Below are 14,585 nucleotides of genomic sequence, written 5' to 3'. Positions count from 1 at the left end.
ATCTCTCTTTCTGGGTTATTTCACACATGCTTTGTGATTAATAGTAATGCTAATGGTAAAATCAGACCATTATACAGATGACATGCAGCTTAACACTGTTCACAGCCTTTGTTAGACTCTGTATGTGTGTGTGATCACATGAAGTAATTGTGCTTATTTTGTCAATGCAGATGATCTCTGACCTTCACATTTGTATATCTTTTGAGTGAAACATGTTATGTGTGGTGATTACTAATCATCTCTGCGAGACCAACAATATTTAGATGTAAATACATCAGTGCAAGCAGTGTAGATCTGTGGTCTCATTCAGCAGCATGTTTGTGACATGAGTCACGTTTTAATAATTGGGAGGGCAAATTACTTGACAGCTGTCTCAACAGAGGAAATAAGGATTGTTTGCATTGTTAATTAGCATTTCTTTTTCTATTTAATTATGGCACATTTCAAACATACTTAGTTAATTTTTTGGCAATTTTCAAAGGGCTAGAACGTGTTTGTCCAAAAAAGAGGAACATACCCACTGGAAAGCTTTCCGACTGGGTGAGTTTGAGATCGGCACTATACATGTAGCCATTGTGGTCCTAAGAGCGAAGGGAAATTTAATTGTATTGTTCTGAGTTATCGTACTCCTCAAGGAAAAGCTGCTAAGGGTACTGTTTGTTGCTCTGTACGTTTTAGCGCTTATGTTTCTAGATGTTTTTATAGGCTTAAGACTAAAGTGTAGTCATTTGATAATATGAATCTTCTGGGAAAGGCTGTTTATGGTATTTTTAAGGGAAGACTAAGACATTATTCCTAGAATGCTGAATATTAACAAAGCCAATGGAAACACTGAAATAACCAACTATAGACTGCATAAAGGTATTTCTTGAAATCAAAAGTGATTGGATTAACTAAACTCTTCATCATTGATGCGGAGGTCTTGCACTACTCCTTTTCACAGGCTGAATTTCAGCCTGTGAAGCAGTTCCTGAGTCCCTTTTGACACTAGTTCTAGCTTTTAAGAGCTGTGGAAAAAATGTGCATTTTTCAAGTCTGGTTATATATATATATTTTTTTGTATGTGTGTGTGGGGGGGATAGAAGGGGGAAACCGGGGAAACAAAACATGAGTAAAGTAATACTTTCTAAACAAGACAACCTACAGTTAACTTTGATGAAGGTGGATAACAACCAGCAGCAATTCACTTACAGGTCCACTTGCAGGCTCTGAGCAAACTCTGTGGTACTATATGCTAACAGGATGTTAAAAAGTACTTAGAAATGGGGAACAAAATAAAAACAAAACAAAAAACAACAACAACAAAAACAAACAAACAAACAAACACCACAAAGATAACATAATGCATGCATTAAATAGCACATTGCAAGTGCTATAATACATGTTTCACAGTTTCTTTTACTTAAGCTTCTATAATCTCATTGTGTGGCAATGAACCTCTAAATATAAAAAGAGGATAGGGGTTAGAAGACAGCTAGGTCTGTGTTACTGATAGCTTAGGACAGTAATAGTACTTACCTACACAGTTAGAAGACATAGGATTGGCACAGTTGTTTATTGCTACTTTTCAGGGCAGGTAACTTGTCTGAGGGACAAAAAATTTTTGTGAGACTCTTGAGAGACTGTTTTCCAAGTCTAACTTCAACTCATAAGGAAGAAGGATAGAATTCAGTTTATAGGAGACAACTTGGGTGTGAAAGGAGCAGATCCATAGTTTCCCTAGAGTAGCTCACTTAATGGAGCAACTAAACTCCTCAGCTGTGACAAATAAGTAAAAATCAGATGTTCCTGCAGTGAAACACACTGCTCTCTGTTTTGAGTTAAGAGATGCTAATTGCTAGTAGATTACTTATGTGGAATTATTTCAGTGGGGCTTTATTGGATGTTTTGGTGGGTTTAAGCTTTTTTATTATTATTATTATTATTTTTCCCCATCTTCTTTTTGTACAACTTCCTAATCTTGGAATTTGTTTGAATGTGTTGACTTCATGTATTCTGTCCTTTAAGAAGTGTGGTCACATGGAAGAGATTCTCCTCACCTGACTTTATACACCAGTCATCAAAGATCTGTGCTTTATACAGTTACCTTGTTGTCTTTCTGCAGTCAGTGGAAAGGGGTAGGAATTTTTGATAATGATTCATCTGAGATGTTTTTAGATGAGAGGAATCACATTCCAAAAATGCCTATTTTTTTCCAGAGACACCGAGTGACTTGTGCAGATGTGTGTTTTCAGATGAATCCCACCCAAGATGGTCTCACAGACACCGGGTACTTTTTTTTTTTTTTTTCTTTTCTTACTCTCTTTAGGCATGTTTCAGGATATCTGGGAGTGGAGGTGTGCTTTGCTCTAAGCAGACACAAAGCCATATCCTTTCCATAACAACAAAGCACATGCCAGGCAGGTATTAAAATTTAAAGATTATTTTCCATGATTTACCTTAAGTCTTTGTCATTCCACATTTTCTATGAAGCTTTGGAATATATGGATATTCCTGTGTTTCCAGTCCCATGTTGCCTCCAGCTATGTGGGACTTTTAAGCTTTTTTAAGGTAACAGATTTTCAGCTTTGAGGTGCTCAGGTACAACTGACCAAGTGCCTTGACATACTAAAATGCAGCTGTATATTTGATGTTCTCAAGGTCTATTGAGTTTTGTTGGAATGGACTGAGAACTAGGTAAGCCAAACTCAATCCTAAGTAAGAGTTTTCTCAGATACTCATGATAACAGAAGAAGCTTGAATGTGGATTTAGTCTAAAACTGTGAGGAGAAAATTGGTATGTAAAAATTCATGGAGTGAGCAATTGTCTGCATCGGTGAGGAGTGATATAGAATGCTTGAAAAATGTAAAGTTCAGCTTAAAATTTAACTCTGTATGCCTAGCTTTTAAGAAACTTCTTAGAGTGTTCAGATCTATTGGGTTGTTTAGTATTTTCCTGTGAGAAACACTGTGAGCTGCATCACTGGGGAATTTAAAGTCATGCCAGAATAAAGCATTAGAAAAAACACTGTAGAAATGTATTCTGCACTGTCAGATCAGGAAGCTTACGTACATAGGTCTTTTCGAGCTCCAGTTTAAACAAGATTATTGTCCTGTGCTTGTGAAGATGAATAAACCTCTACCATTAAGAGTCATCTTTTTAGCTTGTAGCTAAGATGGACCAGCTACTGCTTTTTTTTTTTTCCCTTAAAAAAAAAAAAGTCATTTGGATCTATTTCTGTAAATATATATATATATAAATAAAATATATATATAAAATCCTTTTGCATGTTCCACCCCCCCAACCATTTCACTTGCTCAGCTGTCTTTCTGCTCAGCCATCCCTAGGAGCTGTTTGTTGATTCAGCCGCTTATTTGTTTGAATCAATCAAATTAACTGCAGCAGACTAGTCTGGCCATGTATAGAGTACTGAAGCATAAAGAATAGAAGAATAGAATAGTGAAGCACTGCTTGCAATGTTTGATCAGCACCCATATGTAATTTCTTGGGGTAAGCATGGGGTTCACTTGAAAAGGCTGCCACTAAACAGATTCTGAAGGAATTAATTGTCAACTTTTGAAGCACCCATGAAATTGTCAGAGACATGTTCTGCAAAGGTAGGTGTGATCACTTGCAACAGGCATAGAGTTAAACATACTCTGAAAAAGCAGCTAGCTTTGATACAGTAGAGCTATTTAGCAAGTCATGGTAGACCAACAGAGGCTGTGTGGCTTAATGGTATTTTTTAAGATGTAAGGATGAAGATTTATCAAATTTGGGATTGTATGTTCTCATTTTCAGTAGCGTAGGTGAAGTGGACTTAGCTATTATGCAAAAGTGTAACTGGAGAAGCTTCAGAAGGCTATTTCTGTCATTGAGTATATAAATTGCTCAAAAAAGGGATAGATGTGAATCCTTAGTCTGTCTGTTTCTTTTTCTGGTCCCTAGGCTGCAAATAAGAACACACTTCCTGTTGGACAGCACTGCTGTTCATGGGGTGGTAGCAAAATTTTGAAATACGTGGGGTATCAAGAAATACCAGATGTATTAGTTTCCATAAACCGACCATATATCTAGGTATTTCCCAAAGCATTTTGCCTTTTTCTTCCTGGAGATTGTGTAAAGTGGGGGCAAAAAGAAATATTTAGTAATTTGTCTGGGATTTCTGGTGTCCTGGTAATCCAGTTGGATCAATAGCTGTAGATGACTAGAAGGCCCAGAAGGATGACCACTGCTAATGCACAGATCATCTGTGTCTTTTTTTTTTTCACAGAAAAGAAGGTTTAATCACTCCCTAAAAACACAATTTCAAAGGTATGAAAGCTCTACCGTTTTTGATTAGCCTTTCTTTTTCTTGCAAGCCTCATAAAATTCTCTATCCCATACACTTAAAGTCTCCTTATATGAGAAAGCTATTTAAGATCCATACAGGTATACTATTATTTAGTAATTTTTGATTAAATTATATTGTCTTGCACACTCTTTCCATTATATAACTAGATACTTCCTATCTTCCCCTTCTAGCTCAGTATGATCTTTTTTTAGATCTCACCTAGATTGTTGGTAGATTCTACAGAGTATGCCTCTTCCTTCTTTTTCAGGGTAGCTTTTTGTGGTGCATGCTGTGTTACAAATAACAATACAAACATGCTAAGCTATTGAGCATGTACACAAATAATGAATATTAATTCTTCCAGTTTTTCACAAATGTTATGTATGCAAAAATGAAATTGTACCCTTTTTATGAAGAGCTATTGTCTATTTTAATAGGATAGAGGAACACTTTTTGTGTGTGTGTGGATAAAAATGCAAAAAAACTCACTGAAATTAGAAACTGTATATAAGGAATTGAAATATCTACTCAAGCTGGAATTTGGCTAGTGCAGCAGTTCAACAGAAGTGCTGTAAGATGCACAGTGAAACGTAGATGTTTTAGATATCACTCAAAACTACTACATCTGTAGCAGGACAGTGCTTGGTAAAATAACTAAATTTCACTTAGGCCTTATGCTCGGTCATCTATCTTGGCACAGAGTACTGTGCATACAGCAGTCATCCCTCACATCAAATCTATTGAAGATCATCATAAAAGGCTGGAGTAGACTCTCTCTCTCAAAAAATATATACTTTGTTTCTTTATCTCTGATACTCAGTGGCCGAAGAATTGGGTGATGGAAGAGATAAGACATTCTGTCTGGTGCTGATTCCAAGACTGAAATAAAATTGATGCATAACAGCAGTTCTAAGTTCTGTGCATAGCATTCATCCTGTTTGATGGAGGCTGCTATGAAAGATAAAAAGGATATGAGAAATCCAAAATAAATTAATTTGACTCTTGTTATAAGACTGTTATCAAATCCAAGCCAACTCCATTTTCGAATGGATCTGCAACTGCTATATGGAAAAACAAGGAGCAGGAATTGCTGCACCAGCTGTAGTAACAGTTTCTGAGAATATTGGAACCTGGCTGTTCCCAGATATTGCTAGGGGACGTTCTCTGTCTGTCTGTCTATCTATCTATTTATTTAACTTTGCTAGCTAAATTGCTATGTGAACCAGTGTTAACTTGTACATTTAGTCTGAAGTAGAAGTAATCAGCACCCTGCTTTGCAGAACAGCAGTGCAAGAAATTAAGTATTAGGTTCCTCTTGTATTTTTTTCTTCTTTTCTTTTCTTTAATACGTACAAATGTGAGGATATATATTTCAGTTTGCATTGCCTTGAGCCAGGAGCAATGCAGACAATCGTTTTCCTATCCTTGCTGGTACTGTAATGATTCTGCCATAGCATTTTGTGTTGAAGAGAAAATTTTGCCTTATGAAGAAATGCAGAGGATAGGATGATACCAGTAACAGAAATACATCAGATAGGATGATACCACTAACAGAAATAAAACATGTTTCATCCTCATGTGAACTTAACAAAGGAAGTTAAGTATCATCTCCGGGCTTGTCTTTATGTGGTTGCTTTTCATCTGAATAAACAGGGCTGCATTGATTGGGAAGAGCTGTATACACTGCAGCTTTTTGTTCTGCTCTGAATCAGTATATTTGGACCAGTTTTACTGCTGTTGGAACCAGAACTGATTTTGCATTAGAAGAAATAATTTTGTAGGCAGGCCTCACTGCTTAGAGATATTTTTTTGGCTTACCAGCTCTTTTCCTAGACTGCTTTTATCTGGTGCAGACAAGCCTTTCCATGGCACTTCTATCATCCATGTTTGCACAGAACAGATACTGGCTTCTCATTCTGAATGCTGGCTGAAAGCAGGGTTCTTCAGTACTGCTCTCAAATACACCAAGAGTCAACTTCATCATCTTCTCCTGATAACTCTTTTTGTGCCTGATCATTATGCTTGCAGTTAGACCCGTACAGAGGTCCTAAATGCTTTCTCTCTGTGGGAAAAGAACAACAAGAAAATTAAGAAGCTTTCATGAATGGAAATAATTTTTGATACCATTATGAAGCTGTTGCTGTGGATAAATTATTAGGGCTGTACTTGGGTGTCACATTGCCTACGGGGTTTCATGGAAGTGTGTCAAGCAAGGATGGAAGTTATGTCTGGTATCCCTGAACTGATTGTCTGCTCTACAGAGCTGAGTAACTTTTATAAAACACTGTAAAATGTTAGTGGTGAGTCTCATTTTATAGCACTGAAGAATCAGTCCTGGAGACAGTGGGGCAGAGGACTTCCTGCAAGAGAACGTGCCCCAGTACTCATCTCACAGGAGTCATGGAGCCATGCCAGCTTGACCTGTACTCTAGCATCCCGGCTGCCAACCCTGGCAACAGGAACTAACCTGGACTGTATCTTGTATTTAGTCTATATACTGTGATTTGCAGCTGATATTTGCTTATGCAAATAGATGATGTCAGGTTTGAAAGATACGAAGAGGCATAATATTCAATTTCTGCTCCATCCCAGCTCCCAAATTTTGCATGAAAACAAGGGCTACTCAGTATGATCGGTGAAGGTGCCTGTCTTGCTGGTGTCCTCCCTCACCTTACAAATTGCATGCCCAAGTATGCTTTACTTATCTGTTTCACAACGGGAGTCCATCTGTGTCCACTACTTGGCCTGATGTCTCCTCACTCCTAACTCAAGCTCTGTGCTTCTCTACATTTCCATGCTGGTAATTGTGGCCTCAGTTCATTTTCTGAATGGAAAAGAAATACTAAAAAAATAAATAAAAATAGAGCAAGTTCTTTGAACACCAACACCATTAATACCTGCATGTAAAGTAGAAGCTCCATTTTGATAATGAGTTATTAACACAGGAAATGGACATGCTTTCCCTCTAAAATGTGTATGGCCCTTTCAGCATACTCAGAAAAATATTTCTGTATCAGTATTTCCAGAAATACTTTAATAAAATCACACCTCTCAAGTGCTTTTAACAATAAAGTCCAATCAATGCAGCTGATAGTGCTCAGTATGCAGCTCTGTGGTTTACCCTGTACACAAACAAGAAAAAATGAAGAAAAAGCACAAATTGCAGCCACGTTTTCATACCTGCACCTGCCTCAAGCTCACAGCAAAGTAGCTTAAATGCCATGGCAAAAACTGAGAATGTCCACGTAGGGCATAAAATCAGATTATGGAAAAATAGTAATATGTGGGGGGTCCTTGCCAGCAATGAGTACCACAGAACAGTGTCTCAGTGTGCAACCTATATATTGGGTGGGGGGAGGGGGTGGGGGAAGGATGGAAAGGATAGGACATAAAAATGAAAGAGGCCTTCAGAGAGCCTTACTATTCTAACTGCTTCCTAAAAAATCCAGCCAGTGTAAATTCAAGAACTGCTTGTGTTGGTAATAAGGGGAGTATAGAAGGAACAGCTCTGGCTATATCTCAGAATATTATCTATGTTGTTCCCCCCCTAGTCTAAAGTAACTTATGGCTTGTAGTGAAGTAAAACAAAAAGTTTTTTTCAGGTGTGTTTCATCTGAATTAAGTCCATCTGAATTTAAGCATGCAATAGGGGTACCTAAACCAGAAGCTTAATCATCCTGAATGTCTTCCATGGCATGTCTCTAGAGGAGTGATTCAGTAACCCACAGTCAAATAATCCTGCAAAATATTTTCCTCCTTGTGTTGCTTAATGGACCTAAACCTTGCATAGCTTGCTTGCTTACTTTAGGTCTGTGTTTGCAGTGCAAAATGCTTATTTTGCCAGACTATTTTATTATGAGTATCTGCAAATGATTAGAGATTATCATTGAATGACTGTTATGTGTCTGTTAAGGGAATAGAATTATTAAAAAGCTCTAATTCTTCTTGTCTTCTATATCTGTAGATTACCTATTATGCTATCTATGTTATCTAGCATGTGATCATCAGGGTTTCTAGGACTCTGGATATTTTATTCTGTGATTGTGTGTATGTTAAGTATCCATGTAAAATGGTGAATAAGAAATTGAGTGCCACTGGAAAAAAAAAAAAAAAAGCTAGCCAAGATCATTTAATTACAGCTGTTTATTTTGAAAAGGCTGAAGACCACTGGACAATGTGCTGAATGGAATGAGTAAGAATTGCCACCCTGTGCTTTGCATGTTAAAAGTAATGAGGGCAGTCCAAACAAAATTATTTGCATTCTGTCCAACTTCGGCTTGAAAGCACCGTACAGTTCCACAGAATAGCTTAATTGCCTAGTATAGCATAATTGCCAGGCATGGGGAGTAATATAATTTACATGTCTGACCACGCAATGAACCAGGGAAACTGCTTGGTTTTAACAGCTTGGTTTTGACTTATCTGAGCCTCAGAATCATTACAGTTTTAAATCCCTGTGCTGGTGCCTGCAGCAGTACCTCGTGTTGCATCTTCCTGCATCCTGGCATTACAGACCTGTGGATTTTGTGGGTCCCTCAAACCGTCAAACAGGGAGGATATGCATCTTGTGCCTGAGAGGCCCTGTGTAGCAGTGGGAAGGGTCTGTGTCTGTGAGTGATCGGCCCCTTGGCTCTTTCCTGCTGCACCTCAATCTCTGCAGAAACAGGGTGAGAAAAGCTGGGTGCACATGCTGGGGAGGGTTGTAACACACTGCTGCAACTAAGCTGCAGTGTGTTACTAATTCGTATTAATCTAATACGAAGTTACTAAGTTACATTACTAAGTGTGTTGATAATTCGTATTAATCTAATATGAATTCTAAATCATGGGAAGTTTTAAACAATGCACCATTATTGACTGCTTGTCAGTAGCAGTTTTGTTATTTATTTCACTGACTTCCCCAGGATGCTCTAAAAAATGAATAGAAAGGTACTGCCCAAGCATTTCAGCCTACTTTGTCAAGTGTACTTGCCATACAATGCTCACCTTTGCCACCTGCAGTAGGAGGCGATTCTCAAAAGTTAGAACAGCAAGCGGTAGGGGTTATGTGCTTAGGTAAGGCCGTGTTTGGGAACAAGCTTCTATCTGTCATGTAGTAGTTTCTTGTGCAATTGTTTATGTTCCTATAATTTCACATTGCCAATGCATCATCCATTTGCTTCTGTTTAAATTTTTGAACAGCCACCCTTATTTTGTGATGAGTCTTCTGTTGTTGTATTCAAATATATGTAAAGATCAATATGATTAAGAAATAGGTGCCTTAAATTCTAGCATTGAGAATAACAAAAAGTTTATTCCAGATTCGAAGTGTAAATTTTATCTCAGATGGTAACATGTTGTCAGTGTCTCTTTGCATCAGCACTGATTTTGTTTTAATTTTAATTCTTTTTATTTTTCCCTCACTGTTGGGTTCATCATATCCAACACGTGGTGACAAGTTATATCTATCATATTATAATCCAGTTATAAACAGGAGAAAGCTTGTCATTTTAGTAGTGGGACTAGGCCTCTTATGTTATTAATTTTGCTTATTTGTTTGTTGCTTTTTGGGGGATTTGGTGGTGGTATTTAAATTCAAAGTTATCAAAAAAGGAGAGTCATCTGTAGACTGCAGCATGTTTTGCCTTTAAGGTTTGGGTGGAAAACACAAAGATGAGTATGGAAATAGCCAGAGAAATCCAAGATCCTACCAATAACCAAACCAAAAACTAAGCAGTGTGTGTGTTTTGGCATGGTGTGGGCTAGTGTAATTTTCACTTATGAAACAAACAAACAAAAAAAACAAACATGACTTCCACTGCAAGTACAGAAGGTTGGTTCAGATCCTCCTAGAAACTGCTTTCAGACTTGACTGTCACTTCAGTCTTCGTATCTGAATCTCATTTTTATGTACCTTGCTGGGGAAAAAAAAATATCACAGATGCCTATATACAGATTTCTTTGGAAGCGGACTTCAGCTGTCAGGTTAACATTTTTTGGCCTGAGTATATCAGTTACAGTGATAAACTTGCACTTTAGGTCTTACTAAAAGGTAGTTTAAGCTGATAGTGATATTGGCAATGACCCCACTGAATTTTGGATTTATTTTTCTCATTAAGAGAAAATCTCCTTTTAATGTAATTTTATTAGAGACAGATTGCATGACCTAGTGTGTACCGTTTAATACACTATCTACACGTTTCTTATTCCATATGCAATATTGAAGGCATTGTGAGCATATATGCATTTAAAATGAATTGAAATGGAATTCAAATTATTTTTTATGTAGACTTCATCTACTCAGTTAATTCAGTTCAAACACAATTGGCTTTCAATTGCACTGAGGGCATGAATATTCTGTGCTTTTATTACCAAAAATTACAGAAAAGGTTCTTTGGTGCTTTCTCTAATTGTTGCTAGTAAAAGTTTAACTTTCTGGGAGATAAATCTTATTTGTAATGACCTTTTTTTTTTTTTTTTTTTTTTTTTTTTTTCTCCTTCTCCTCCTTCTCCTCCCTCTGGCTGCAGCCTTCAAGAGAACTTCTGGGGACAGGGAGGGGCTTTTTGTTCATTTTTCATTTTTTTTTTTTTCTTTTTTCCTTTAACTCTTCTTAAGGACTAGGATTTATTATTTTGACTGCAGGTTTTCCCCATGTGACCTTATCAGTTTTATATTGACTGTTGCTTTGTGAATGCACTGAGGATGTATCAGATGATAATGATGCAAAATTTTCATCAATGCTGTCTTTATTCAAATAGTTTTTGCTCTTCTCTTTCCTCGAACTTTTCTTGGATAGCTATAGGCAAATTCATTATCTATTTGCAGTGAATATTCTGTATGCCATCTGTGATGTGAAGGGGGTCAAGTGGGATCGTGTATCAGTTCAGCCTGCCAAGTATTATATCGCATAACAGTATTAGTTCCTTTCAAAAACAAACAAACGAACCAACAAGCAACTAACCAACAAACAAAAAACTTCACCAAATAAATGAAAAGGCTAACAAACAAAACCCCATGCCTGAGGAAGACAGTCATCTACAAAAATGACAACAAATTGCAAATAAATCTTATTCTTTTTTTATTTTTTTCCTCAACAGGTTCACAGTCAGAATGTGACGTTATGTAAAATGGAAACCTGTGAAGAAAGGCACAGATAGCAGTCGTGGATGAATTATTTCCCTTCTTAAGCATCAGCTCTTTAAAACACTATGGTGATTTGGAAAGTCCCAAGAGTGAACTGTGAAGTTTTCTTCATCTCAATCAATGGGTTTCTTAAGCATTTCTCCAAATCATTGATGTTCAGAGATGATGTGTGATGGAAAAAACACCCTGTCTGTGTGTTTATAGCCCCTGTTTTTTGGATTAGTTTGCTGTGTTGCTGAACCGAGTTTGTTTCGAGGGCAAGGAGTGAATGTGATGGATTTATCTTCAGAGATGAACAAACATGGAAGGAATCCAGTAAGTCACAAACTAGAAGATCAAAAGAAGGTAAGATTGTTTTTAATTGGACTTAATTACATTGCAACTGCTTGCAAACTCTTTGGTTTTTAGTAAACTGAAAATTAATGTGCTTTTGAGCAAAAAGCATGCCATCATACAGAAAGTGAACTGCTGTTAGGGGAATGAATTTCTTTATTGTCTGGTAATTTTGTTTCTAATACTGCCTGATCGCGTGGTAATTTGTGTCAAAAGCTCCCTGAATTTGTCTGTCAAATTGTTTGGCAAAACTGTTACTCAGTTGCTATCTATCAGTGCTGTGTTAGTGCCAGAGACCTGCTGAAATAAGTGTCTGACATCAGCCTGACACTGTTTGAGGTCTTTGTCCTTTGAGTGTGTGGATAGACACTTTTTGTTGTGTCCTATTGGTAGTTTTATATATTTTGGTTTTCAGATACTTACTTGTTGTTCAAGTTTCATCCTTCAGTACCCAAGGCAATTTACACATGTAAATTCACATTTCCATATTATGGGAAATCCTTTTGGAAATCCCGCTTCCGTAATGGACAAAAAAAAAAAGATTCACTTTCCTGGTTCATCTATATTACTCAGAGTATGGTCTGGAAACTTTTTTATAATGATTATTTCATAATCGCAATCTGATGGTTTTTAACATCTTCAGGTCTTTCTTCTATTTCCCCATGCTTTATTAGTCTTTTGATGTGCCAGCTGAGGGGTTACAGACTTGGAACATGTTCTTCCTGGTGTGCCTGGCCTCTAATGGGAGCTCTGCAGCCAGCAGAGAGGTCACTCTGGGGCAGCATTTGTGGCTGTTGTGCACTTAATACTGGGCCTTAAAATGAGATTTAGTGGCCTTTGAATTACTGCATAGGTTGAATGAGGCTGTTAACATCAAAATAATGTATTAAAGTACATATTATGTACTTTATTATTACACAGGCTTGTTACAGTAAGTGCTGCTGGTTTTGGCATGGAATATTGGTATGAAAGCCACTGTCCAATGTTTCAAATAATTTTGATATTATTTGGGAAAAATACAAATTGGGGAAATTTATGAGCAGCATAAATGAAATTGTTTTAAGTTCTGGAAAATTAAATACTTGGTTTTCATGCCTTTGAAGTTTGTATTTGTTAATCTAAGTCATTCAGTCACATCTGATAGCCTTTTAAAGAGTGAATTGCTGGAAATATACCATGATAACACATACAATGAAATTATTGGGAAAATATATTCAGACTTTGAGCAGGCTCTTGGTAATGGAAAAGACACAGAGGTACATGATAGGAGATAACTGGTTTAGAGCATGGGACTTTCTCCAATTGATAATTCCCAACCTTTTGTTGCATAAAAGAAAAGCTGTGAAATATTAGGGTTAATCTCAACATCCATTGGACTGCTTTCTGAACCACGGTTATCTGACCTGAAATTGATTATGCTCTAGGGGGTGTGTTTTTCTATTTTTCTTTTTTTTTTTTTTTTTTTTTTTTTTCTTTTTCTCAAAAGAAAGATGTTTTTTCATCTCTAAGTGCATTTTGCAGATTCATGTATAGAGGCTGATTCTTCAGATTGCTTAGGAGGAGAAAGGTTGTTTCAAAGAGGATCTGTGGTACCTTGAGGTCAATTTTTTCTTTGAGCAAGGATATTTTATCCAGCTGTAGAACTATGAAAGAACCACTGAAGACTCTGTAGCTGCTAAAAATATCTGGTCCTGTGGTACAGTTCATGCTGAAGAACTGAATTTCATGATCATAAACAGAAGTCTGGTTAGTTTTCATTACATACTAGTTAGTATGTAATGAAAATTACGTACATAATTAGTATGTAATGAAAATTACATACTAGTAGTAATTTAGTAATAATTCTAACTAGTAACGTCATACCTTTGGTGAGCCAGTGTCTGCTTTTTTTAAAGGTTACTGTTATATTTTAATAAAATGAGGCTTCAAAACAAACAAGAAACACAAGGCATTGTAGTAATTTGGCTATTTCTTTCCATTAAATTGTGTGTAAAGTGTATTTAGAAATAAATTAGACAAGAATAAGTGAAATAAAACCATACTGTTTTGGAAAATATTGTCTGATTCATTGGCTGAAATAGATGCCTTACTGCTGGTCTACCTGGATTAGGCCAGGCAGAAGTCAAGCTGAATCTCTTAGTTAGCTTGTGTTCTCATAAGTAAAGGAAAGATACCGTGTTCTGGAAAGACTCAACTGTTTTGTTGCTGCAGAAAGTACTGCCTCTGGAATGTTTTTATTTATTTATTTATTTATTTATTTATTTATTTATTTATTATGGGGAATTTAGAAAAGAAAAAAACACTCTTTATGCTAATTAAGGGTATAAAACTTCGCAGGTGGTTTAAAAAGTGTAGGCATTTGGCATTTAGCTTTTCTAATAATTTCAAAAGATAGGACAAGCTATATAGCTGTTTTTCTTAGATCTGTAATTGGGTTTAGAGAACTATATATAATTTTCATTTTGTTAACTTATGAACTGTCAAGTTTATAGGGCACTCAGATATGTGTCTTATCTCAAAACACATCAAATGCTATCACTTGCATTTTAAAGAGGTGCATACTAATTTTATGGCTGCAGAACTATCAAGCTCCTTAGTCTTTCTGTAGTTCCAAGACATAATGTTTTATTGATTTCTGTCAATATTATGCTTGTTTTTGTGGGCCTGGCAGGTGTCTCTGGGCTCCTACTCATGCGTATGAGCCATTATGTATAACACAAGGCTCAGCCAGAGAGTGAGAGCTTTTGGTGCCTGAGTGGAAGCAGTAGTCCAATTTCTGTGGCTGAATAGTTGAGGAAATAAGGGAGGCAGGCTAA

This window comes from Netta rufina, assembly GCF_964035555.1.
Source record: "Netta rufina genome assembly, chromosome: 1".
Classification (NCBI taxonomy): Eukaryota; Metazoa; Chordata; class Aves; order Anseriformes; family Anatidae; genus Netta; species Netta rufina.
The sequence above is the reverse complement of the archived record's forward strand: the minus strand, read 5'-3'. Positions refer to the sequence as shown.